The sequence below is a fragment of the Oryctolagus cuniculus genome, chromosome 18, assembly GCF_051225735.1.
Source record: "Oryctolagus cuniculus isolate XC-2025 breed Fujian yellow rabbit chromosome 18, ASM5122573v1, whole genome shotgun sequence".
NCBI lineage: Eukaryota > Metazoa > Chordata > Mammalia > Lagomorpha > Leporidae > Oryctolagus > Oryctolagus cuniculus.
Window position 1 is genome coordinate 43,658,170 of NC_142884.1, and position 26,247 is coordinate 43,684,416.

Consider the following 26,247-nt stretch of genomic DNA (forward strand, 5'->3'; position numbering starts at 1 on the left):
GACAGCCTCCGACCGCCATGTCCTTGAGGCATCTGGGCCACTTGCGGTCGGGGGGGGGGGGGGTCTCTCCTTTCCTGTGCGAAGGATGTGACCAGGGAGGCGAGCAGGACGACATTTGGGCCCTCGATGAAGCTGCCGTTTGACATTAGGAAAGCAGCCGTGATTATGCTAATGACAGCGTAAGTGGGGGAAAGTCACAACGGCATTCCCCTTCTATAGGAAATGTCAGTGGAGTCCAAACTGGAAATAAATCCACTTAGGGACACAGCCATCGAACCTATCACCTCTGCCAAGGTGACGCTAATGGCATCATTTCCCTGACAAATGCATCAACCACTAACAAAAACATTCACATGCAGTATACAAATTTCACAGACACACACATGGTCGAGGCCAACCACCCACTGCGCAGAGAGTAAGAAGCCCCGGGGCAGACACTGCACCAAATCTGCACCCAGCAGAGCAGGTGCCTTGCAAGGTGTGACTCAGCACCAATGACACACTCTCTAGCACTGTATGACTCAGCACCAACGACACACACCGACCGTGTGTAGGCTGTTTGTCCCACAAATGCTTAGCGACCCTGAAAACAACAATTTCTTGAGAAGCTGGGAATCCAAATGAGTTCGGCAACTTTGCTTTCTAAGGCAAAAGAAAATTAAACTCCTTTAAATTAAGGGCAGAATAACAAGCAGGGGTGCTAAGGAATGTGTCAGCCACAGGCTGAGCAGACGTGAGGAAGGTCTAGGACGATACCTCAGTGACCTCCGAGGGCCCCAGGAGCCGTCCTCCAGGCTTTCTTGATGGCTCTGTGCCACAGCGGGTGAAGCCACTGCCTGCAGCATCCTATATGGGTGCCAGCTTGAGTCCCGGCTGCTCTGCTTCCGACCCAGCTCCCTGCTGGTGTGCCTGGGAAAGCAGCGGAAGAGGGCCCAAGGGCTTGGACCCCTGCACGCATGCAAGAGATCTGGATGGAGCTCTTGGCCCCTGGTTTCAGCCTGTCCCAGCCCTGGATGCAGTGGCTATCTGGAAAGTGAACCAGCAGACAGAAGATATTTTCTCTCTCTCTCTCTCTCTCTCTCTCTCTCTCTCTCTCTCTCTCCTTCTGCCTCTCTAACTCTGCCTTTCAAAAAAAATTTTTTTAAAGATAAAGAAAAAGAAAAGTCCCTTTCTTGAGGTGAGAATTAGGCCTACATTAAGATATGGGATGAGACACCCAAGTCCCACGTCGCAGGGCCTGGGTTTGATTCCTGGCTCTGACACCTGTCTTCAGCTTCCCACTGAGGTACTCCCTCGGAGGCAGCAGTGGGGGCTCAAGCAGCCAGGTTCCTGCCACCCCTGGGGACATCGGCATTGAGTCCCCAGCTCCCAGCTTTGGTCTGGCCCAGTCCCAGCTGTTGTGGGAATCTGAGGAGTGAACCAGTGGATGGGAACTCAAGCTCCCTCTCTCTCTCCTAAGTAAATAAATAATTATTAAAAGTCCCTTTCTTAAGCATCACTTTGTAGGTGCCAATATCCACAGGCCCAGCGAGGGAAGACACAAGAGGGCACACCTCCCCCATCTCCTCTTGGGAACAGGGGCTTAAGATGGTTGGTGCAAGGGTGTAGGAGGCCTGCGTGGTGTCCACTCAAATGAAGACACCCTCTCAACAGTCCCCTGTCCTTCCAGGGCCGACTGTGGGAGTACAAATCAAGGTCTATCAACTCCCTTTTAGGAGCTGGGCCTCCAGTGTGATGTGAGCTTGGAGTGGCACTGCCAAAGCCCTGGACATCCTTGTCTTTGCCCTAAAACTTATTTTTCAAGCTTTAAGGGGGTTTTCTGGAACTTTCCCAAGAGCCCAGAGCACGCCTTCCCCAGCCGCGCTGACGGGACTGCTGCGGTGATTCGCATTCATCTTGGGCTGCATGACAAAACCCCAGGAGGCCGGGTGCCCCAGCAGCCCTCTCTCACAGCTCCGGAGGCTGAAGGCCATGATGAAGGCCCCAGCAGGGTGGGTGCCTCTGGGGCCTCGCTCCTCGGCTGGCAAACAGCCCAGCTCGCTGCAGCCACATGCGGTCCATGCTCAGGGCCCACATATCCCGGGTCTGTCTGTGTGTCCAAATACCCTCTTCTCACGGGGTCACCCATCAGACTGCAGGAGGGCCACTCGGGAGGGGCTCACCTCTGTCAGGGCTGTGTCAGAATACAGCCACATCCCAAAGGGACTGTGGGCTAGGGTTCCATACAGGAACTCGGGGGCACAGGGCTCAGCCGGTTCATCACAGTGGCTGCACAGTGGTCTCGTCCACGTGAGCCCAGGGCCACTGACTGCTCCCTCACTTCCTCAGCTGAGCGTACCTGTAGGCTTCTCTGAGCACTAACAGCATTCTCAGGGCAGGGACGGCGACCAGCCACTCCCCACTACCACCACCACCACCACCTTGGCTGGGGCAAGAGGGACTTGAAGGTAACCTCATCCCATCCTCTCCCAAGGGCCCCCAGAGTGGCAAGGCCCAGCACAGAAAGAATCTAACGATGACCAAGAAGACAGAGCCATGGGCGCCCCCAGAACACACACAGGGGTGGAGGGACAGAGCACTCATACACAGGCAGGAACTCAGTCTTCCAGCCCCCACCCCCAGGAGGGCTAGAAGCTTCTCTCCAGGTTTCCCCAGTCCCGAGCTGCTGGCGTTACTCAAACCAACCCACCGATCCACCCACCGCCGCCCTCCGTGCACAGCCAGCCGTGGTGGCGGTCCTTGACGGGGTGAGAATTGGGGTTATTTTTAGTTGGATGCATTTGGAAACTGTTCACGTGTGAGATGCAGCAGGCCTCTGTCGCCGAGGGCGGGCTTTGCCATCGCAATCGGCAAATTTGTTAACTGACTGTTGAGGCTAATGTTATACCGCTATTCTGCCTCTCGTTAGCAACACAAATTACCGGCAATTAGCCGGCTGACTGTTCAAAGGCAGTTCAATTTCATGTATAAAGAGAACTATATAATGCTTAATGTATCTATCAAATGTAATAGCCCAAACAAAATTAATGATATGAATACAATGAGTGCTTATATGGGATAATTACAAGGTGTCCGTCATGAGAGGCGTGCCGTGGAGTCAGGCGTGATTCAGGCAAACAGTCACCAAAGTTGTTGAGGCTGGCCCAGGCTTGTAGGAGAGAGAAAAACCATTGTGCAGCCCAGATGCAGCTCAGCCCCATCCAGTGTCAGGGCAGCAAAGGCAGCCGCTATGGTGTCTGGAAAACACACAGCGTAGCTGCAAGCCCAGAGGGAAGGCAGGCACTGGGCTCAGTTCCCACATCTGTAAAATGGGAACAATCGCAGCTGCCTCCCAGGGCCCTACCCTGGCATGACACAGGCCGACACTCAGGGTCGAGGCCTCTCCTGGAGGAGGGTGGAGATGCTGCCACCATCGTTACTGTTACAAACGCGTTTCCAAGGTAGGGCCCGGCCGTCGGCTTCCCGCCTGCGACGCCCATGGAGTGGCATGGCAGGATGCAACCGACACTTGCATTTAATTACCACCTTTTTTTTCCCCCCTCCGGTAACTAAACATTTTCCTCGGCTCAGTATCCCTGGAATGGCAGGGCCATTCCCAGTGTATTACTTGCATATCTATAATTAAATAATTAAGAATTGTTCAAGCCCTTCCAAACACAACAAAAGGCGCTGATTATTTCAAACCCACTTTAGGAAAAGTCAAGCTCCTATCAGCCCCACGTTTTGCTAATAGTTATGCAAGGCTGCACCGGCAGCATTCCCTCTTGCATGCCAGCACACCAATAAATTAAGATATTCCTGGCCGCATCTGCACGAGGGAAATTAGAGCATTACCTGGTCCCCGCCAGTGTGCCAGCTCCGAGCGGCAGGCGCAGCCCACGCTGGGCGACCAGCTGTCTGCGAATGTGGCGTGTGGATCACAGCTCCGAGCCAGGGGATCTCTTAGGAGGTCTGCTCTAATATCACAACTGCCTCGCCGCAGGACTGTTCCCTTCACAGCACAGTATTCAAACACTTCTTCTGCCTCTTTCTTTCCGAGCTCCGAACCAGGGAGCGCCGGGACCTGGGACCAGTGCACGGCTCCCCGGATGGCAAAAGGAGCTTGGCTGATTTGTCTTGCTCGCCTCTCAGTCCTCAGTGGGGAGGCCAGCCCCAAGGCACTCGGTTTCTGAAACCCCAGCCCTGGCTGCCTTGGAGGAGGGGCGACCTCATTCCTGGTGGGTGTAACGTCAGCGGGCACCGTGTCTTTGGTTTGCACAGGGAACAGGTGGCCCTTGCACAGACTGAAAAGCCAAAATGGCTGTAAAACGGCTCTGCAAAGCACAAACCCACTGTCCCCAAAAGGAGGGAAGGGGCCGTCTTCCCAGCCACAGGGGCGGGCCTTGGGACTCGTGTGGCCGTACCCAGGGTGGGTGACACCTCAGGGGTCAGCGTTCATTTCCCCAGCTCTTCCCTTTAAGTCTGAAGCCCCCTCCGTGAGCGGGGCTCCCAAGACCCTGACTGTCACATGCAGGCCCTACAAACCATCCCTGCACTTAGACAAAAGCAAAGAGAACGGGGCGTGGCCAACCCTGGGAGGAGTCCAGCCCGAAGCCGGGATTGGAAGGATATGAGCACCTGGGGATCAACTGCCAGGGGTCCCACAACTCTGACAGGTGGGGGTCAACGGCACAAGCAGAAGGACCCCATGCAGGAGCTCTGCTGAGCAGAAGCCCTGGGACAAGGGATGTGGAAAAGGGGAGAGAATTTTCAGGCATGTGGGGTTGGACAGCAGCAGGCAGCTGGTGTTGGGGGCGGAAAGGACAAAGCAGGGAGCCAGGGGCCAGAAACCGTTGGTTAGGGCGTCCAGGGAGTGGTCACCAAGGCACAGCAGTAGGAAGACAATGGGACTCCCTGGCAAACCTAGCAAAGTGACTCTCAAAGAACGCCACACTCTCTTTCACGCCTGTGTTGACACCTGGAGCCATCTTTGGTTCCTCGGATGAACTCCTATTCATGCGCTGGAGACCTTTTCCAAACCTCTACTAGTCACTCCCTACCCTCACACACTTACCCCAGCAGCACAGGCAATCGTGGCCAGACCCGCTGCCACCACTCAGGAATCTGCCCACGGGTGTCCCTCTCCCGTCAGCTGGGACAGTCCTTCAGGGAGGAGGATGGGATTGTCTTGGCTCAGGGGCCCCACCCTCGGCACAAGGCCAGGCGTGGAATCGGCAGACAAAACCCAGAAAGCACGGAGGGAAACCCACTCCACGGCAGGGGTAGAGAGCCCGAGACCCCACACATCTTGCCCATGGTGGGGGCTGCCTCAAGAGGTCGTGCCCGGGGCTGAGTCCCCAGACCAAGGGCCCCGGAGATCCAGCACGCTGTCCTCAGCCCCCGAGATGAACACCTTTCTTGTCAGGCACACCTGAGGCCTCTGCCCAGGTGAGCGGCATCCAGTGCCCGGCTTCGCACCCATGGAAGCTGGGCCCCATCCCCAAAGAGCAGAGCTCCCCTGGGGTCCCAGGAGGGCCACCCAAAGTGACAACCGGATTCTTCTTTTTCCTCCAACTGGGTCTGAGCTGCACAAGCAGGTTAAACCCCGCCCAGGCCAGTCTCACCAGTGTGCAGAACACGCTACCTCCCTCAGAAGACTTTTCTCACTCTCCCAGCCTTCGTATTCTCTTGCCTGGCTTGTTCTCCAAGGCTTCGTCGTAAGCCGCTTTGCACAGGGAAACATTCTCTGTCGCTACGCCTGCCTCCCAAACACGCTGAAAGCTTCCAGAGGGCAGAAACAAATCCTACACCTTGTTCAACATCTTCCTCGACGCAGAGCCAAGGGAGCGCCTCTGCCAGCCAGGAACCAGGAAAGTGTGGCCCTGCTACCAGCATGCCGCCGGTGGCAGACATCCCCAAACAAGCGCCTATCTGCCATCACGTGGTGAACCATTCGCGCACGGAACTTGATGGCTCCTGCCTGTCTCCTCTGCTGGCTGCTCCAGGTCAGAAACGGAAGGAAGCTCAAAACACAGGGTTTCAAGGAGGCCCCAAGAATGTGCAAGGGTCCAGCCCCTCCCCGAGGCTTCCCTAAGGGGTCACATAGAACCACAGAGGAACAAAGAGGACAGTCACCATTCCAGTTTGCAGCAGGCCTCCCACCCGTCCTGGGAACCCCTCTTCCCGCCCAGCATTCAAGCTCTGCGGAGCTCAAAGGCCACAAGCCCAAGGGAACCAGCACTTCCCCATGCTGTGCCCACCCCGCCGAAATCAGAGCTGGACAGCAGACAAAAGGTGGGGCAGCAGCACGCCGCCCTCTCCTGCTTCCTACTATCGGTTTATAAACACGATTTCCTCCTCCATTGCTGCTCGTTCCACTCTGGGCTAAGAATGCCAGCTCAAGACCTGAGCCGGGTATCACTTTTCAAATGCCCAAATCCCTGTAAAGGTTTAGTGTCTGGCTGTGTGCATTTTGCTCTGTATTAACATGTTCAATGGAGTACTTTGATTTTTTTTATCTAGACGCCAGAAGCTGGTGAATATATGCTTCATAGCTTCAGATAAACCTTTTGTTCTTCTGGGGCTGATCAGCTGGTGGAGCAGCGAGAGGGAGAAGGGGAGGGGAACTCACAGGGGCTCAGCGGTTTCAAAAAGTCAAATTACCTCTGAGCCATAGCAAGGCTGATAATTTAAATGAAAAAATATATATACAGGCTGCAGCACACAACACCGTCTCTGTTAGGACTTTTAATGAAGCCCCAGTTGTGATGACACTGAAGCCGGGAACGCTACAGTGGGATAATTACTTGGCTCCCACACAGCTGAGTTCCATAGATGCATTATTAACGGCACATTCCTCGCCATAACGAGAGCTGCGCAGAGGTAGGCTCCGCAGACCTTGGCGTCCGCCATTAGCGGCCTGGCGCAAACACAAATGAGTGTTTTCACAAAAGCATGCAAAGGTTGTGAAATTCCAATGAATCCAGTGCTTGGAGGTGGGGGTGAAGGGAAAAGGAGGAAAAGGAATACACACACACACGTATACATGCGCACACACACGTGCGCAAACGCACGCACACTCACTCGCGTGTATTTGGTCCATACAGACGTGACCAGAGATGTCACCTCTCTCTGCACAAAGTACTTGGGCTAGAGCAACCTGGGAAATTATGGAGTCAGAACACATCGATTTTCCCACAGCAGAATCGGGCGGCAGCTCTGATGAGGAATTACAGAGGAAATGCGATAACCTAATTCTCCTCCAACCTGGCCTTGCTGCACCTCAGCTTACCTGGCTGGAGCCGCCATGGAGCGGCGTCTCCTGCCTCGGAGGTGCCACGCACCTGGGCACCCGCTGCGCACTGCCAAGGCCGTCCCCGCTTCCCGATAGTGCAGGGGTGTTGTGGAGAAGAGGTTGGCTACAGGCACAGTGTTCTCGCTCTCAGCTCATCCCCACGCAAGCCAAGGAGGGAGACAGCCGTGCATGCTCCCACGAGCCCGGGGATCCCTGGACACTGGGGGACTTAGAGGAGGCTGGTGAGAGCCGGGCCCCAGCCCGCACCTCCCCTTGGCCTTCTCCTCGGTTCCCCTTGCCTGGAAGCGTCTGTTTCAAGGTGACCCTGTTTCGTGAGTTAGCCCCAGCGTCCCCGCCTGCCCACAGAACCAGGGGCCTCCCAGTAATTAACACCCGCACTTGATGAGGTCCAGCTGGCAGACTGAAGCGATGCCAGCATCTTCCACCCAACAGCCTGGGCTCCTCTAGCCAGCCCGGCAAGGACCTCTCCCTCCCTCCCACCGCCATGCTGACCACTGTGTCCCCAGAGGACAAGGTGAAAGTCACCGGCCACAGGCACATGACAGAGAGCTGTTCGCAACAGGGAAACAGAACACGCCGACAGGAAATGCAAGCTGTGGTGAGCCCCACCACAGAGCACGCAGCAGCCACCAAAAGGGACGGTGTGGAGGTGTGGGCTGACACAGCTGCTGTCACCATCCACTGTGGGGCACACGGTCACACGAAGGCAGGGGCACGACGGCTCCATCTAGGACACTGCGTCCCACATCAGAGCACCTGGGTTCCACTCGCAGCTCCTCATCCAGTTCCACCTTCCTGCAAATGTGCACCTCGGGAGGCAGCGGGTACTGGAGTCGCTCATGCAGGAGATCCAGTTGGAGTTCCTGGTTCCTGGCTTCAGCCTGGCCCAGCCCTGGCGGTTGTGGCCATCTGGGGAGTGAACTAGTGGATGAAACTGAAGTAACACCTTGCAGTCGGGACTCCGTTTTGGAGCACTTGAGACTCCATCTTGAGAAAGCACCCTTCCCCGCCGTGAGACTCTGGTCTGAAACCACGATCTAAAACACTCAGACAATAGCAGTCCACTGCGTCGCTCTTGGCAAAGCATAGAAACCCCCTAGCATGATCGCTCAAGCTTAAAAACAGACTGCACCTGGGTTAATGTTAAGATTGTAATTTGTCTATTGTCAAGACTGTAATTGATATTAGTTTCGCATAGGACTTAGGTCAGCTTGACCCTAGTAACCGTGTATTCTCCCTGATCCTAGCAACCACGTATTCCCCCTCCCTTCCATGTGGATTTTGCCTTTATAAACCCTGTTGCTTTGAGCTTCGGGGTCGAGAGTTCTTTAGGGCATGAGCCCGCTCTCCACCGCCGGCAATAAAGGACCGTGGTCAAATTTTATCAGCGTGTGGTGCGCCTCTGTTTGCACTCACTCAGGTACAACAAAATAGCTCTCTCTCTTTCTCTGTCACTCTGCCTTTCAAATAAATAAATAAAACGATTTTTTAAAATGTAGCCACATGCCACAATAAGTAAGATTTTTAAAGACAGTCATGGAAAAATGGAATCCAAACATAAGGTTATTGGAGTGCAAACAAAGGTTGAAATTCATACTTAGCTTTTCAGAATCTGCATATTCCATAAAGTTTTTGAAGTCCTCCTCGTGCTGGCCCGTGCACTTTTCTGTATAAATACCAAACTTCAATGAGATGTTGATCAAAACGGTGTTCCCTTGTGTACGAATGCAGTCAGCACAGGGAACACCGAATTGTTAACTGCATTTTCCCTGGGCGGTGAGATTAAGGGGGATTTCTCTCTCTTCTGTTTATCAGCATTATTTTTCTTATAAGGAAAATGTAGGCCTAAGGTTTTTGTTTTTGTTTTTTTCTTTTTCCAAAAGAGGCAGAATTTGCTTGAAATGACAAGGAACATGACCAAAAAAATTCATAATAAACCCCCCCCCCCACATCATCATCATCATCATCTGCTCAGCAAATAAAGAACTGAAATGCAGAATGCAGTTGGGGACCCATCCAACCCCTAAGCCTTTTAGACACAAACTCCCCTTGAACAATGGATGCAGAGTTCAGCAGAAGTCACCAGCGAGGGTCACCTCTTCTTCCCTGACCAGACCATGGGCCATGGGAGTGGAAACCAAGACGGGAGTAAAACAGCTCTGCGGGACAGTGCCTCACTGTCAGGTACACCGGCCACAAGCCAACTAACTACATCAGACCAGAGAAGTCACAGCCCTGCCCTGGCCAAAGCCTTGTCCCCCGCCCAGCACTCCGCTTCTGGCTTATTTGCAGGTGCATTTTAAGCAATTCACTTTCACTCCTCTGCTCCCCAGGGCAGAAGCCCCTGCAGCCCACAGGTGTTCACAAGAAGGGGAGGGTGAGCAAGGTACCGGGGAAGGAGCAGTCTCGGGGCAGAGGGAGCATTCGCCACTCCCTGAGTCTAGATCCTTTCAATACTTGATCAAGATTAACTTAGAGGACAAGGGAAGGTGACTGGGACAGTGAGGAGAAGGGGGGACCCCTGGTGGCAGCTGCTGTCCCCAGCAGTCCAGCTCTGACCCCAAACTCCTCCCCACCAAGCAGAACAAAAACTCTGCCACTCACTGGCAGGTGCTGGGAAGTCCCAGGGCTGCTAAGGAAGCTGCCTTCGGGAAGTGCCGCCCTGGCCAGGGCCCCTCCCCCGGCACCATCCCTCCAAGGAGTCTGACCTACAGGGTTTTCCACTCTGCAGAGATTTCTGGTGAGGTTGTAGCACCTCCCACAGGTCAGCTCCCAAACTCTGCCCTGGCGGGCGATGCGTCCTCAGCAAGTCCCCTGTCCCACCGCGCCTTGGTTGCGCCATCTGTTAAATGGGAACTCAGTCCCAGCCCATTCCCTGAGAGGGGAGAATGGCCGGGGCTGCCGTGGGACCTGGCAGGTGACCACTTCCTTCAAAAAGGAGATGGAAACCCCTTAGGAAAGCTCCCCGGGTTTGGGGGGGTGGGGAGGGGCCAGAGCTCCCTGCTGGAGGGGAGCCAGGCTCTGTGCAGCAATCTCCAGGAGGCTCCTCCCGGCCCCACCTCCCACGGGCACCCAGAGGCAGTGTCCGCCCCCTGCGGGAGAAAGCAGGAACTGTCTGTCCTAGATTACAGAGCTGGAGCAAAACTCAAAAACAAAACCACCAGACAGGCAACGCAAGCCCTTGACAAACGCCTTCCCCGAAGCTGCCTGCCTGCCGAGGGGTGCAGGCCGAGGCCCTGGTTCAGTCCTCCCCACGCGAACAAAGGGCACTTTCTGGATGGAGACCAGGAGCAGCCGACATCTCCTTGCGGGCTGTCATCACACCCAGGTCCGGTGGCCTCTTTGTTGAAAATTCCACACTTCCCTTGGATGTACCCTCTCCCGTCTGCCGAAACTTTGGTGGAAAGAAAAGCCCACACCCCCGTGCCAGCTCAGCCAGCACCCTCTCCCAAAAGAGAAGACACCTGCCTCCCCACAAACACGCGCCCACCGACAGACTCACAAACACACGGGCGTACGAAAGAGGGATATACACACATGCATGTGCACAAAACCCCCCAAGGAACAAACCCGCAGGTCCAGATAAATACAACGGAGCTTACAGCATTCGTAGAGAAATGAATTCAACGACAAGTGTACGGGGCCGGCTTTGCGGCTCGGCGGGTAAATCCGCTGCCAGTGACACTGGCATCCCATAACGGAGCACCAACTCAAGTCCTCACTGCCTGCTCCCACTTCAGATCCAGCTCTGTGCTAATGCAGCTGGGAAGGTGGTGGAAGTACTTGGGCCCCTGTCACTCACACAGGACACCAGGATGGAGTTTCAGGCTCCCGGCTTCCGCCTGGCCCAGGCCCAGCCATTGTGGCCATTTCAGGGGTTAACCGGCAGATTGAAGACCTCTCTCTCTTCCTCTCCCTCTGTCACTCTGCCTTTCAAATAAAATAAATCCTTTTTTTAAAAAAAAAAAAAAAGCACACAATAAAGATGTTTGTTTAGATACAAAATTTTGAAATCCATGCATAGTTTTTTCATGATACTTATTTTCCACAGACTTTTTGGACACCCCTCTTAGCATCAAATAAATACATATGGCCACAGAAGCACTCAAAGCAAACACAAAACATCAAATGCACAAACCCAAAAACCATGCCCAGGCACAGACACACCTATATACATCGACAGAAGACACACACACACAGAGGCATGCAGGTGTAGTTGCAGCCATCATACAAATTACCCACAAATCCCCAACAGCAGCGAGGCAGACACGGGGAAACCCACAGCAGGCTCAGAGATCTGTCCTCAGGCATGAGACCAGCCCAGGCCGAGGGCCCCCACACAGAGACCAAAAAGAGCAGGCTGACGCTGGGGACAACAAACTGGACCTAGGTCCAGGCTCCGGACACGCAGGCCAGGCCGCAGGGCTCTCTCAGTCCCCTCTGGCGTCCTCACTGTGGTTTTGGTCCTTGAACCCACAGTCCTCTAGCACCATCCCTGGCCATCTGTGCCTGGGACAATTTCCAGATGACTGGCCACAGCTGATGATGGCTGGAGGCCGGGGTTCTCTCTCGCATCTCCTGTAGCCCTTTCTCCTCCCCCATGAAGACTGCCCCAAAGAGGGGCTCCAGATTGTCCCAAGACGGAGGCTGAGAACTGAGGTGGCACCTGTACAGCACCCCTGAGGTTCTGCTGAACACCGCTCCACCTGAATTTACATTCCCCAAAGCACTCCAGCATCGTCCCTCCTCCTGGGCACGGGCCGGCTTAGCCTGCCTGGCACGCGGGGCGATCGGCGACTGATACTTGGCACTCCACTGTGCTGGCAGTGTTCACAGGCAAGATTTCTACTGAAAGGGCCGGGGCTGTGGTGCACAGGGACAAGCCACTGCCTGCAGTGCCAGCATCCCATATCGGAGCACCTGTTCGAGTCCGGGATGCTCCACTTCTGATCCAGCTCCCTGCTAATCAGCCCTGGAAAAGCAGCAGAAGATGACCCAAGTGCTGGGGCCCCTGCCACCCATGTAGAACAGGATGGAGTTCTTGGCTCCCGACATAAGCTTGACCCAGCCCCAGCTAGAAGAATCTCTCTCTCTCTCTCTCTCTCTGTAACTCTGCCTTTCAAATAAATGTCTTGGAAAGAAAAATAAAAAAGACTCTACCAAAAAATGTAACACCCAGGGCTGATGCTGTGGTGTAGCAGGTAAAGCTGCTGCCTGCGATGTCAGCATCCCATATGGGCGCCAGTTTGAGTCCCGGCTGCTCCACTTCCAAACCAGCTCCCTGCTAATGCACCTGGGAAAGCAGCAGAAGACAGCTCAAATGCTTGAGTCCTGGCACCCACATGGGAGACCTGGAAGAAGTTCCAGGTTCCTGGCTTGCCATTGAGGCCATTTGGGGAGTTAACCACTGGATGGAAGACTCCTTCTCTCTCTCTCTCTCTCTCTCTCTCTGCCTTTCAAATACTAAAAAAAAAAGTAACACCCACCAATATTCACATCCAACAGCAGGTGCACCAACTGGTGTAGACAGTGCTCAGCCTTTCAATCAGGAATAACCTCAAAACTGAGCCTAAATCTGCTCCTCTTAAAGCTCCCACCAAAATAACACCAAACTTTTTAGAACCACACTGGCTTCCTGGAAAATAAGAATATCAATTGTCTCTCTAAACCTCTATAGTATTTTGTCAATATTTTTTTTATTACAGCGGAGAATGTATAAATATTTTATTGTAAACCAAAGGCCTAAAATAAACAGTTTAGTAAATAGTTATTACATTACAAGGAAAAACATCTGTGGCAACTGCTTTCCATGTAATTATTCTTGCTATTTTACATTAGCGCTCAACGTGAATTTCTTTGGCACTAATGTTTCACTTGTTCTACATCTTCCTCCTTGTTGCTATTATTAAAATCTTAAAAAGGTGCCAAATCTTAAATGAAGAAAAAAAATGATTCACTAGAAATTATTCATATCACAGTGAGCCGCTACTAAACCTGGCAGGGGTGCGGTATTTTCGGTAAAATTAACATAAAATATACAACTGCAAATTATCCAGGAAATAGCTATGTTCTTTACGGCATGCTTTTACATTCAGACGAAGAGAGAGAGCGAGAGAGAGAGAAAGAGAGAGAGAGAGAGAGAGAGAGAGGGAAACACATGTTCTCCCTTTCCATCTCGCACAAAGCCGCAAACAGCTCTGTTCCAGCAAGTTTTAAAAGGAAAGTAATAGGTCCGTCAAAGGAGTCTGGGCCCGGGAACCAGACTCACGCACAGCCACGCGTGGCTCCCGGGGACGCCGCCAGCCCTGCCCGGCCAAGGTCGGGAAGGCAAGAAACACGGCAGCCGGCGACAGCCTCCTGCGCCTTTGCAGAGGATGTCTCTTCTCCGCAAGGCCTCGCCTTTTCTCCAGAACACAAGAAAAACTGTAACACCATGGAAAATGCAAATCTCCCTGTAAATATTTTATAAAATTGTTGCATACATCCCCAAAGCTATAGGTCTTAATTGAGAGCAGGCGATTTTTCTAGTCAATATATGGAAATGGAAAATGCTAATTTGTGGTTTTCTACTTATGGAAAACCCTGGAGAACAGCAAGCCACACATGCACTCACTTTAATATTATAAATATAATTTGGCCCCCTCTTTGTCAGCCTCCTCCCCACACCCCCACCCCCACCCCCACCCCCACTGGCCCTGGCTTTTATCTCCCTGTGGCTGCAAGAGCAGCCCTCTTGCAGCATTGGCCGGGAAGGCGGCCTCAGGCCCCGGGCCTGGGTGCTCCCCGCCCCCTCGGGGTTGGCAGTAGGGGTGGAACATGGCAGGGCCCCATGCCAGAGGCAAAAGCCAGAGAAAAGGCCTGAGGATCTTTGGCCACATGGGGCCTGCCTGGGCTCTGCACTCCACCAGACCACCCTGAAGCTCCCTGAGGGCCAGCCCTGGGCCAGCCAATGAGAGCACTCCTTCCAAACACTAGACAGAGCGAGGCCCCTGCCAACGCTGCCTAACAGCCTGCCCCTGCTGGCAGGAGAACGCCCTGCACACTCCTTCACAGCCCGTCCCCAGCCTCACGGCGCACCTCCCACCAGGAACACGGGCTGGCAGAGGCTGTGCCATCCACCGAGGTGGATTTTGGATACGATGCACTAAGCAAAAATAAATGCTTTTGTTCCACCTGTCTGCTTTTCCTTTTCTTTAACGTGGCTGGGGAGAAATTCTCAGTTCCACGTGTGGCTCGAACGGCGCTTGCCTCCGGCGGTGGTGGGGGACGATCTGGCCAGCTGAGTGCCAAGCCCGCGCTGGGCACACACGTCTGAGCATAGTCCTCTTAGATGCTGTGCACACGGGAGGCTCTGCCTCGATGATCCCAGAGCGCCAGCGTTCCCAGGCTGAGGTCCAGGGTCCCATGCATCTGTCAGTCAGCGAGACCCTAGAAGATTCTGTGGCTGTGGCTCCTAGCCACGGACAGTGGGGAAGGTGGCAGGCCCTGGCCCTGGTCTCACCCAGTCCCCAGTCGAAGAGGGTTCAGAGCTACCTTCTCCCCAGCCCTGAGCTAGCTCAGCTCTCCCCCTCCAAATCCACGGGAGCCTCCTGCCCTCTGCCCCGGCCCCCTGCCCAGAGTACCGATGACCCCTCCTCCTGGGAAGAGCTTGTCAGTCATGCCCAGCCCTTCCCTGTTTCGTCTTACCTGCTTCCTGGGAACAGCCTGGAAGCAGAGGGGAGTGGTGGGAGGGATGTATTAGCATTAGGCAGCTGGATGTAACTCTAGGCTGTCTTCCATCTGATGGAATGTCTAACTATAAGAGCTATAAGTTACATTATTTAACCTCTCCTTGCCTCAGTTTCCTTATCTGTGTAATGGGCACAAGAACATTTAATTAATAAAAATGTGAGGGAAAGTTGAAATCTGGCACGGAATGTGCCTGGGCAAACTGCATGCTCCATAGACAGCGCCTACAGTTTTTACTATTATTGTCGTTGTCATCATTCCAGAGGGACCCATGACCAAAAGGGTTAGACACGGCCGAATCCTTAGGTGCTCAGAACAGCACTCTGGGGGCAGAAGCCGGGAAGGGAAAGAGGTGGTGAAGCCCCCTGCAGGGAGACGGGGAGCGCCCGGAGGAGCCTGTCGGCCCCTCGCTGTGGACAGGTCCTGCTGGCGGGCGCCTAACCTGGGGGCAGAGCTGGCCGGAGCGTCCTGCCCCACAGGAAGCCCAGGCACTGCCCTCCTGGCTGTGCAGACACTGGACATCCAGGCGCAGGGCTGGGGGCTGGTGGAATTCACTGCTTCCCTCACAAGCACCCGTGGGCAGCGTTGGGCCTGGAGGGCAGCGATTTATGACACAGGCAGCAGGTGTTGGCTGTAAACGGGTGCTGGGCTGGGCCAAGTGAAATCCCACAGTGTGGATGTTTAACCTAAAAACTGAAGCCTCAACACAGGCCAACTCTCACATAGAATCCAGGCCATAGGATTTAAAAAAAAAAAAAGATTTATTTATTTATTTGAGAGGTAGAGTTACAAACAGTGAGAGAGAGAGAAAGGTCTTCCATCCACTGGTTCACTCCCCAGATAGCCGCAATGGCCGGAGCTGAGCAGATCCAAAGCCAGGAGCCAGGAGCTTCCTCCAGGTCTCCCATATGGGTCCAGGAGCCTAAGGGCTTGGGCCATCTTCTGTTGCTTTCCCAGGCCACAGCAGAGAGCTGGATTGGAAAAGAAGCAGCTGGGACTAGAAACGGCGCCCATATGGGAAGCCAGTGTTACAGGTGGAGGATTAACCTACAGCACCACAGCGCTGGCCCTAGGCTTTAGGATTAAGAAAGTCCCCATTTCTGGGCTGTGGGTAGGCGTTCACGCTCCACCCTGGGCACCTGAGGCCAAACGGCATCCCTTCCCAAGTGTGCAGGTAGCATGCACACCTGCAGCCAGACGCAGACACGTGTGTGTGCATGTGCACACACACACGTACACATGTGCTCCTTTGCCTTTGAAGCATCATAGGTGAGCAAGAAACCCAGAAAAGAAGGAAAAGAGGGAGGGGGGAGACACAGAGCCAACAGGCCCTGTGTGATGGCCGGCTCCTGTGACCCAAAGAGAAAGGCTGAGCAGTCCTTGGTAATCTTTGAAAATCAAGGGACAGCTCCCCCCAGTACCGACCCCATTGCAGTCAGTGCCCAGGTGAAACCCACTGACCAGAGACTGCACTCACGAAATGCTCGCTGGCACCGAGCCCTTGATGGTAGGTACTTGAATCCCCTTATTTCACAGATGGGTAAACAGAGACTCGGAGAGGTTAAGGAACCTGCACAAGGCAACACAGCAAATGAGCTGCACAGCTCGACCTGAACACAGATCCCAAGACCCAGAGCCGGGACTCAGACACCCCAAGAACACAGCTGGTATTACTCATAGTAGCCCTGGACAAGGAGCAACCCAAATACCCAGCAGCAGTCCCAGGCACATACAAGCTGCACAATGAAAGAACAAACCACGATACCCAAGCCGCATGGACAGAGCTCACGGGCAAGGGATGGGAGTGAACTCAGCCAGACACCAAGGTGACACAGGGCATGCCTCCCAAGAGGTGACCTGAAGAACCGGGCGGGACAGCAGCTGCCCTGGGCTGGACGGAGGCAGGAAACGGGAGGAAATGGTGTCTGTCGGGATGGCAGTGAGGCAGAGGAACACGTATGTAAAAATGTACAATGCTCTACACATTAAGATCTGTGGCCTTGACTGTGTGTGAGTGAGACCCAAATAACAAGGGGCAAAGGGCACAGATCTCCCCAGGGACCTACCGGGAGCAGCTGCCCCACCGGGCACCCTGAGCCCGTGGGGCCCTGCAGGGACACAGCCCAGCCAGCAGAACCAAGAGCTCCCAAATCAACCCCGAGCTTCTAGAATCTGGATCAGGCAGACCAAATTCTCAGCCTGTTTTCCAAGCCAAGAAGTGACAGGAGAGGTGGCCCCAGCCCTGGAGACAGCCTTCAAGGGCCTCTGCCCTTTGGGTGGGCAGCAGGGACGGAGCTGCCCAGCATCTGTTATCCACCAGGCATGAGACCCACGGTGGGCCTCCTCCACCCACGCAGAGCCATCAGCTCCTGATGGCCGTGAAGGCTCCCGCAGCCACAGGCCCTGGCCACACCAACCAAAGACACCAACAATGACCATGCTGCAGAAATCAGTCATGGCCACGCAGAAGGGGCTCCGGCATCAGCTGTCCCGCACGAGGGTCCAGGATGCACACGAGGTCTGCACATCTGCTGGGTGTCCAGAAAGAAGTAAAAGGGGGGGGGATGGGTACTGCGGAGCCACGGGGGTAGGAACCCAGGATGGCTGCAAGCTTCTCCTGAGTTTCCGTCAGGCACCTAAGCACCAGACAGGCCCACGAGAACACTCCACAAAGGACCCAGCCACGGGCACCCTGGTGGGCAAGCCCTGGCATGGCCACACCACCCGGGTTTCAATGCCAGACTGCTGCCGGCTGCTGGTGTGCAGGATCCTGTCCCTCTGTGTTCCTCAATCTGCCCATCTGTAAAATAGGGGAGAATGAGGGCACCCCCTGGGGGTGGGTTAGAGCAGGGCCCCAGGCAGCAGTGCTGCTGGTGTCAAGTTCCAGCCTGAGCATCCCCCAGGAAAGAGCCCGCCCACCACCGCGAGATGCTCACGCACTGCACTGCACTCACGGAGCAGGTGCACTGGGGGTCCCAGCAGAGAATGACTTGCTCAAGGTCACGAAGCGTGGAGGTGAGGACAGGCTGGCATCCAGGCTGCAGTTGGTTCCCACAAAAGTCACCAGAGCCTCACACAGGCAGCCCTCTCTGTAAGCAGGTAGCATCTCCAAGCCGGGGTCTGTCCAGAGCCACAGCCAGAAAAAAGTGCCAGGTTTCTCTCTGGGCCCAGCTGGCCTGAGGCTCCACCCTCAGGCCTTAGGACCTAAAAGCAGTGCCTTCAGGAACCAGGAGGCTCTTGGCAGCACCCGCCCCACCCCCTCACCTGCCTTCCTGGCGGCAGCAGCAGTCAGCACAGAGGAAACAGGCTGGCAGCTCAGGCACATGCTACTCCCAAGACCCCTCGCGGCTGCCCCAGAACCTGAGGGCTCCCCCAGACTCTGTTCCACACTCCCTGAACCTGTCGTCTCTGATAACCAATCCTATCCCAGCTGCACAATGCCCAAGCACCACACTCTTAAGACCACTGCATCAGCAGGGTCTGCTGGGCCCTGCTGGGTTTTGCTTCTCTCCTCAGGCATGGAGTACAGAGCTGGGTGTGTGTGTGTGATTACGATGGAAGATGCCCACAACCTTGGAGTCAGCTGGGGCGGCCAGCAGGCCAGGATGCAGGCCCACAGCCCGTGGCACAGCTGCGGAAGCAAAGATGGGTATGGGTTTCAAGCACCACCCACAGCACCGACCATGGGGAGCGGACGCGCCCAAGCCGGAAGCCCTCTCCCTGTGCCAGCTGCCCAGGAGAACCAGGCTCCAGGTAGAGGCTCTAGGTGCAGGTGCAGGCCCCCGGGCCGGGATGGACCAAATTCATTCTCGCACCCGAGCACCGCCAGCACGCAGCAGCAGCTCCTGCCAACTAAAAACCAGGTCAGAGAAATGCGGCCCCCCCGGCAGCAGGGGTGAGCTTCCCTCCCGGGGAAGGGCTCGGCAGAAGTCTCCAAACTGAGCACGAGAGACAAGTGGGGGCCCAGCCTCATTCCCTCGGTGGCCCCGCGGCTGCCAAAATTACTGACAAACTGACCTACAAAGAGCGTTTCTAGTTCGTGAGCAAACCCCGCAGTTAACACGGGAGCCAGCGGCGGCAGGCGGGCGGCGTGAGGAGCGAAAGCATCCCCAGCTGCGCCCTCATGCGGCTGGGGCTCCTTGGCAGCCAAGGATGCTGGGAGGCTGGGAGGGGAGGTTCTGGGACCGCGGTGGAGGAGAGGGTCTGGGTGTGAGAGTTTCTCTGTCCCCAAGTGCTGGATCGCTGTCACTGTCATGGAGGGACCTCTGGCAGGACCACCCTGCAGGTCACCCAAGTGAACAGAGGCCCCTGGAGTTGTGCAGTGGGCAGCCTACACAACCACACCCTGCAACCCTGAGTCTTGTGGCGTTCCTGCCACAAGACTGCCTCCATACATCACTGGCTTCCCAGCCCTGCCACCTGGGCAGGCTCACAGGTGCCCACATTTAGAAGGGCCCAGCGTGTGGTCTAACATCCCGTCATCTTGAACTTCTTAAGAGTTTTCTAACATAGGAGTGTCTTTCTGGTTTTGTACCAGGTCCTGGATATTACCCAGCCATGCACAGGGCAGAGGCGGAATGAACTAATCACTGCATAATTCATGCAGACAGGCAGGAAAGTACCCAGCCTCTCTCTCTCTCCTGATCCTCCAACGTGTCCCTTGGTGCCTTGCAGGGGCAGGGGCAGGAACAGGTGAGCCGGGGGGACAGGTGAGGGCACGGGGTGCCAGAAATCCCCGAGCAGGGGCCCTAATGCAGGAAGAAGCTGTCGGTAGCAAGGGACTCACTGGAGGCACAGGGCCCCCGGGTGTTTCCGTGTTAGGCCGATGCCCGAGCTGTAACATCTCCCAGATCTCAGCGGCGGATGAGCTGTGAAAGCAGGTCACAGGATACACACAGGCAGGCAGGAAGCAAAGCAGCCGGCAGCACCAACTGCCCAGGCACCCAGGCGCCCCCCCCCCCCCACTGCCCCAAAGGCCACAGGCAGTTCATCACATCAGCCCGGCCACGCCCAGCCACGCCCAGCACCCCCAGCAGGACAGGCCTGGCACACACCCCTCCTAGCCTCTCGGTGCCAGGTGTGACGGCAGGCAGGGATCCAGGCACAGCTCGCAGGCTCTTCCAGTATAATCTCCCACAAGGCGCCGACTTCAACCCCAGAAGTGGCAGAGGGGCACCTGCTTGGACGGAACAGGGGTACCTAGCGGTCCTGTTTCTCATCTCCACCCGTGCTGAAGACCTGCACCACTTCAGGAGAGTTCCCCAAACTCACTCCAGTCCTGTATCCGTAGAAGAGACAGGCAGGGCTTGTGCAAGAGCCCAGCTCCTTTGAGAGTGCACAGTCACAGTCAGCCGAACCCCTGCTCCCTCTGTCTCTTCCCCTGCCCCGAGTCCAGCTCACCGGCCCTCCTCCCACCCTCCAGACTAACAACACGAAACTCCAAGGAGCATCCCTGGGCACCCACAGCCATTGCACTAAGCAGTGAGGAAAGCACTGTCTGACCCCCACGGGCCCCAGCCCGTCCACCTTACCAGGTGCAGAGAGGGTGGGCTCAGAAGGCGAAAGGACAGAGGGAAGGGAAGCAAAGCAAACTGACCAGGAGGAAGAGGAGATGCGAAGCACAGGCTTCAAGTTTGACCTTGGACGCTGCCCCCAACAGCCCACTCTTTTCTTGCGCTGGGCATGGAGACTCCCAGAAGCAGCCTGGGCCACAGGCTCCAGCCACGGTGCCAGCTCCAAGGTTCCCACCGAGCTTTCGGCCCCAGCACCAGCAGGTGCATTCTAGACCAGAATGACCCGAACTTGCCAGTGAAACAAACCCCAGCGGTGGGGGTAAAGGCGCTGGCTGGCTGCACAGAGCTCCAGGCCCTTCCCCTAGAAAGTAGCATTCAAGAGGCCAGTTAGGGAGCTGAAGGCTCAGACAATCAGTTACTGCGATCCATATGGGAGACCTGGACTGAGCTCCTGCCCCAGCCATCGCCAGTATTAGGGAGTTAACCAGCAGATGAGAGATACCTCTCTTTCTGTCTGTCCATTGGTTTCTTTGGTCAATCTCTCTCTCTCTCTCTCTCTCTCTCTCTCTCTCTCTCTCTGCCTTGCAATATCTTTAAAGGCCAATTGAAGACTTTGTGGAGTGAGTAAGTGACATAACGCACAGAGTGCACTCAGAGAGCTGATGTGCATGCAGTCCAAACTCTGCACGTCTGTGTGGCTTCGGGCAGGTGTCTAACCCACCCTGAGCCTCACCTTCCTGACGTGCAGAGTGGGTCACTCAGCCCAGAAGCTTCCAAGCTCTGGTTTTCTCAGCCTCAGCAGAGCATGAACCCCTCCTAGACATCAATCTTAACCAAGCTTCCACCTCCTTCCATTCCCAAAACATACCCTCCAACACCAAGACACAGCAGATCCCAGGGCCCACCTACGAAAAGGCGAGAATGCACGCAGGAGAGACAGGCAGGCGCAAACCCTCCCCTAGGAGAATAAAAACATTGTTTAGGGGCTGTGCTGTGGCACAGAGAGTTAATCCTCTGCATGCAGTGCCGGCATCACATATGGGCGCCGATTCTAGTCCCTGGTGCTCCTCTTCCGATCCATCTCTCTGCTACGGCCTGGGAAAGCAGTAGGAGATAGCCCAAGCACTTGGGCCCCTGCACCTGTGTGGAAGACCCGGAAGAAGCTACTGGTTCCTGGTTTCATATGGGCTCAGCTCCAGCCATTGAGGCCAACTGGGGAGTGAACCCGCGAATGGAAGACTTTTTTGCTCCGTATCTCCCTCTCACTGTCTGTAATTCTACCTCTCAAATAAATAAATCTTTTTTAAAAAATTGCTGTCTCAAGCCTGGGAGCTGGGCCCCTTCCCCTACCCACCTTTCTCCTCAATAAACTGCCACCTGAAAGGCCGGGCTGACTGACAGCTGTCACGTTCTGAGCCCCGCCTCCCAGGCAGTGAGAGCAAGGGCTGAGGTGCAGGCCAGCCTGAAGGGGCTTCCTCAGCGGCTGCCACCGGGTATGCAGATGAGTGGGAAAACAGGGCGGGACCCAACAGCAGTGCAGGGGATGTGAGCCCAATCATAAACACGGTGAAGACTCCAAAAGGCTAGAGATCCATCAGCTTCCTACAGGAAACTTGATGCATGGCCCATGACAGAGGACAAGGCACAGCCTGTGGGACAGGCAGCACCGGGACTGGGAGAAGCTAGCGTCAGCCGAGTTGACGGTGATGTACCGTGTACTTCACAACAGCTAGAAGGGAGATTCGGAGTGCTTTGCCAGCAAGCAGTGAGAAGCGTTTGTGGTGCTGGATGTGCTAATCACGCTGGTGTGCTCACCACACAATGTAAACGCACCCTGAAACATCCCACGGTACCCATACACATGTCCAGTGATTATGTAGCAATTTCAACGTTTAAAAAAAAATAGCAAGTGTCTTAAAAGTGAGGACGTGGCATGGTGTCGAGTCCATGGCTAGAAATCAGCAGTACCTGCAGCTGGATGGAGGCAGAGAAGCTGCTGGGTGCACCAGCACTCCCAGCAACCTGAATGAACCCCGACCGACTGGCAGAGACCCCACTGGGTTCTGGGTCTAGGGTGAGAGCCGGGAGCCAAGGCCCTGGGGGAGCACCTGCAGGTACGGGGCTCAGGGTGGAATCACGCCAATGTTCTAAGAAATAACACAATGGTAGCTGGTGCCTACCAGCTCCATGGCCCCAGGGGCCATGTGCGTGAGAACAGGGTGCAGACACATCCTAACTACCCACCTATTTGGTCACTTATTTTGACGGAGCAGTACTCCTGAAACCAAGGTCTCCCACATTTCCAGGGGCTGTGCCTGCCCTGTGAAGGCCACTGCAAGGCAAGCTGTGACCAGGTGTGGGGTTCTGCAGGGAGGCAGAGGAGCTGAGAGACGCGGACAGGTAGCGGAAGCTGGATTCCGATCCTGCCTCTGCCTGGGGATGCCCCAGCATGCGTTACACTGGGATGTTCAATCTCCCTCCGTAAGGAGATTTGGAAGACAGGGTCTGAGCAACAAGCAGGGCCTTCAGGCAGGCAGCAGTGGAGAAGTGTGTTGTCTTCTTTAAGGAAAAGCCGTCACGGGGGCCAGAAGTGTTCTGGGGCCCCATACCACGAGAGGTGCCTTTTGCAGCTTCCTGCAGCCCCGCGAACGAGGAACTGGCCACAGACTCCAGAGGGCATAGATACACAGAAAAGCAAACTGGGTCCGCTGGGTACTGAGGACCTCAACTTCGGCGTCTTATCAGTAGAAAAATTATTTCATTCCTAAAGTTAGGAGATTTCCACTGTGCATGTTAACATTTGATGGGGTTGCAACACTAACCAAGATTCCACAGGCAGGTTAGCAAAATGTAAGCGGCTCCTGGAAACCAGGTCGGCCCCAGGGTTTCCTGCATTGCTCCAGCCCCCTAAACTAAAAGAGCAGCGGGGGAAACTCCGCCTCCCAGGGAACGGTTGTTTTGGTTGCAAGGAAGGAAGAATCGTTCTGCCTCTTAATGGGTCCATAATTAATTCACACATTCAACTGTGAAGTCCAGAAATATGTTCGTGTTGACAATTTGCATGCGATGCTTCAAAAACAATCTGTCATGTGCCTCACCATCTCAGATCCTCGCCACTTTCCAGTAAGCACTCAAGTGCAACGCTGCAGGAACGACGGAGGGGACAGGAATGCCGGGGGGGGGGGGGGGTGCACACGAGGCCCATCCCCTTTGAAAGGACCGAATCTCAACAGGGCTGGTGAAACTGTGGTCCAGCACCTCCAGATTTCTAGGACCACTTCCTGCTGCTGGCTCCACTGACTGGATTTCACTCAGCCACCTTAGCTCTGCGACGCGAGCTCAGTGCATCTCTCCTTAACCCTCCCGGCACCAGCAGGGACCCAATCTGCCCAGGCCCCTGGTCACCCTATCGGTGCACCAACCTGCTCAGTCTACCCTGCAATGCTGCCTTGTCCACTTCTAGGAGGATAAAATTAGGGTGAGGCTCACTGGGGGGAAGAAACTCAGAGGCCACGCTGGGAGAAGAGACAAGGGGTTTTCCTCCAGTGGTCTCAGCCTTCCAGCTGGGTCCTGGCAGGCTTGCTCCACGATGGCCAGGAAGGGGAGAGGCCTCCCACAACCCACTGTTCTCCACCCCAGCCAAGGAAGAGACGGGGTGGGAGAGAGGAGTAGCCTGGAGAGTCCTGACCCCAGGTCTGCGCTACCAGCCCCCAAAGACCACTCCAGTTTCCCCCACAACCCTGGGACCCAACGTGTGAGTACAGGAGTGTTTCCAGACATCACAGAGACTCTTGGTTGCCTATGTGGCTTCCACATTACTCCCAGGGATGTATTTTCCCTACTCCTCTGGCTGACTGCAGCTCCAGACCAGGGTATTACAGATGAAAGAAACAGAAAATGGTTCTGAAAGGCGGCAAGAAGAAGGCAGACTGGGCAGAAACCTCAGGACCCAGGAACTGACAGAGTGAGGAGCCTGGGTGTTGTTCTTTCCCAGTCTACCCCGGGTTTAGAGCTACAGAAGCTGGCAAGCCAGGAACAGCAACAACGATTTATTTTAAAAGCCCCCTCCCCCCCAAAATGCCATTCCACGTAGCAAAAACAAACAAACAAACAAACAAACAAAAACACCAGAAAGGATTTCGCCTGGCAAAACAGAAAAATGTTTAGACAATAACAGCTCTACTCCTGCCAGACAGCACAGAGAACACATGGGCCATGGGGCCGGCGTTGTGGTGCAGTGGGTAAAGCTGCCACCTGAGACACAGGCATCCAGCATGGGTGCCAGTTCGTGTCCCAGCTGCTCCACTTCCACTCCAGCTCATTGCTACTGTGCCTAGGAAAGCAACACAATATGGCCCAAGTGCTTGGGCTCCTGCACCCACATGGGAGACCTGGAAGAGCTCCCGGTTCCTGGCTTCAGTCTGGCACAGCCCTGGCCATTGCAACCATCTTGGGAGTGAACCAGTGGATGAAAAGTCTCTCTCTCTCTCTGTCTCTGTCTCTCCCTCTCCCTCTCTCTTATAACTGTACCTTTCAAATAAATAAATCTTTTTTAAGTGTTCCTATCACCATCCATTCCAGTTAGAGGCTGAGTGGAGAGCCCACATTCTCATGGCGGCAGGGTCATAAAGAGCATGGACACCACCTCATGGGGAGCCAAGATGTTCACTCTTACTGGGCAGTAGTAAAGGCCCTCCCCATGTTGTCCCTGGAGACCACAGGGAGCCTGACACCCACCCTGACCCAGCTGTAGCAGGGTTCCCTACCCAACCTCCTGGTGTCAATAAAGACCAAGAGAGGAGCAGGAGGGAGGCACCACTGCCACTGCCACTGCCACTGCCACTGCCACTGCCACTGCCAGTCAGAGAGGTCGCAGTGGAGACTTAGCGGACAACATGAGTCTGGGATTCCACCCACACCTATCAGTAGCAAGGGGCCGTCTGCACCCCTTCTGTGCTAGAGTGGTGCCAAAGGACACCAGCTAAAACAGAAGTGATAAATAAGATGCAGAGTTTCACTATATACAGTGAATATATAAAATATGAAGGTGTCAGTCAAATGTCACCAAAAACTAGGAAGATCTCAAACGGAATGGGAGTCAATTATTCTGTTGCCAAAATTAAAAATGACAAAGCTATTACAGTTATTTGGAAAGAAACTTAAAGGAGTCATCATCAAAATACTTCAGCAATTACAAACACCTTCAAAACAAACGGAAAAGAATACAAAGTCTCATCAAAGAAATAGATAGTTCTGCCGGCGCTGCGGCTCACTAGGCTAATCCTCCGCCTAGCGGTGCGGAGGATTAGCCTAGTGAGCCGGACACACTGGGTTCTAGTCCCGGTCGGGGCGCCGGATTCTGTCCTGGTTGCCCCTCTTCCAGGCCAGCTCTCTGCTGTGGCCAGGGAGTGCAGTGGAGGATGGCCCAGGTGCTTGGGCCCTGCACCCCATGGGAGACCAGGAAAAGCACCTGGTTCCTGGCTCCTGCCATCAGATCAGCGCGGTGCGCTGGCCGCAGCGCGCTGGCCGCAGCGGCCATTGGAGGGTGAATCAACGGCAAAGGAAGACCTTTCTCTCTGTCTCTCTCTCTCACTGTCCACTCTGCCTGTAAAAAAAAAAAAAAAAGAAAGAAAAAAGAAATAGATAGTTCTGGCAAGAAATACAAGATAGAAAGATGCACTGAATGTAACTTGTGAAAATGAAAAATATAGT

General features: G+C 54.9%; 1 protein-coding gene across 6 annotated transcripts in view; it reads right to left on the reverse strand.

The window, feature by feature from the left end:
- ZNF423 (zinc finger protein 423) overlaps positions 1-26,247 on the reverse strand; it is a 327,810-nt gene that overhangs the window by 83,325 nt on the left and 218,238 nt on the right. The window lies entirely within an intron of this gene.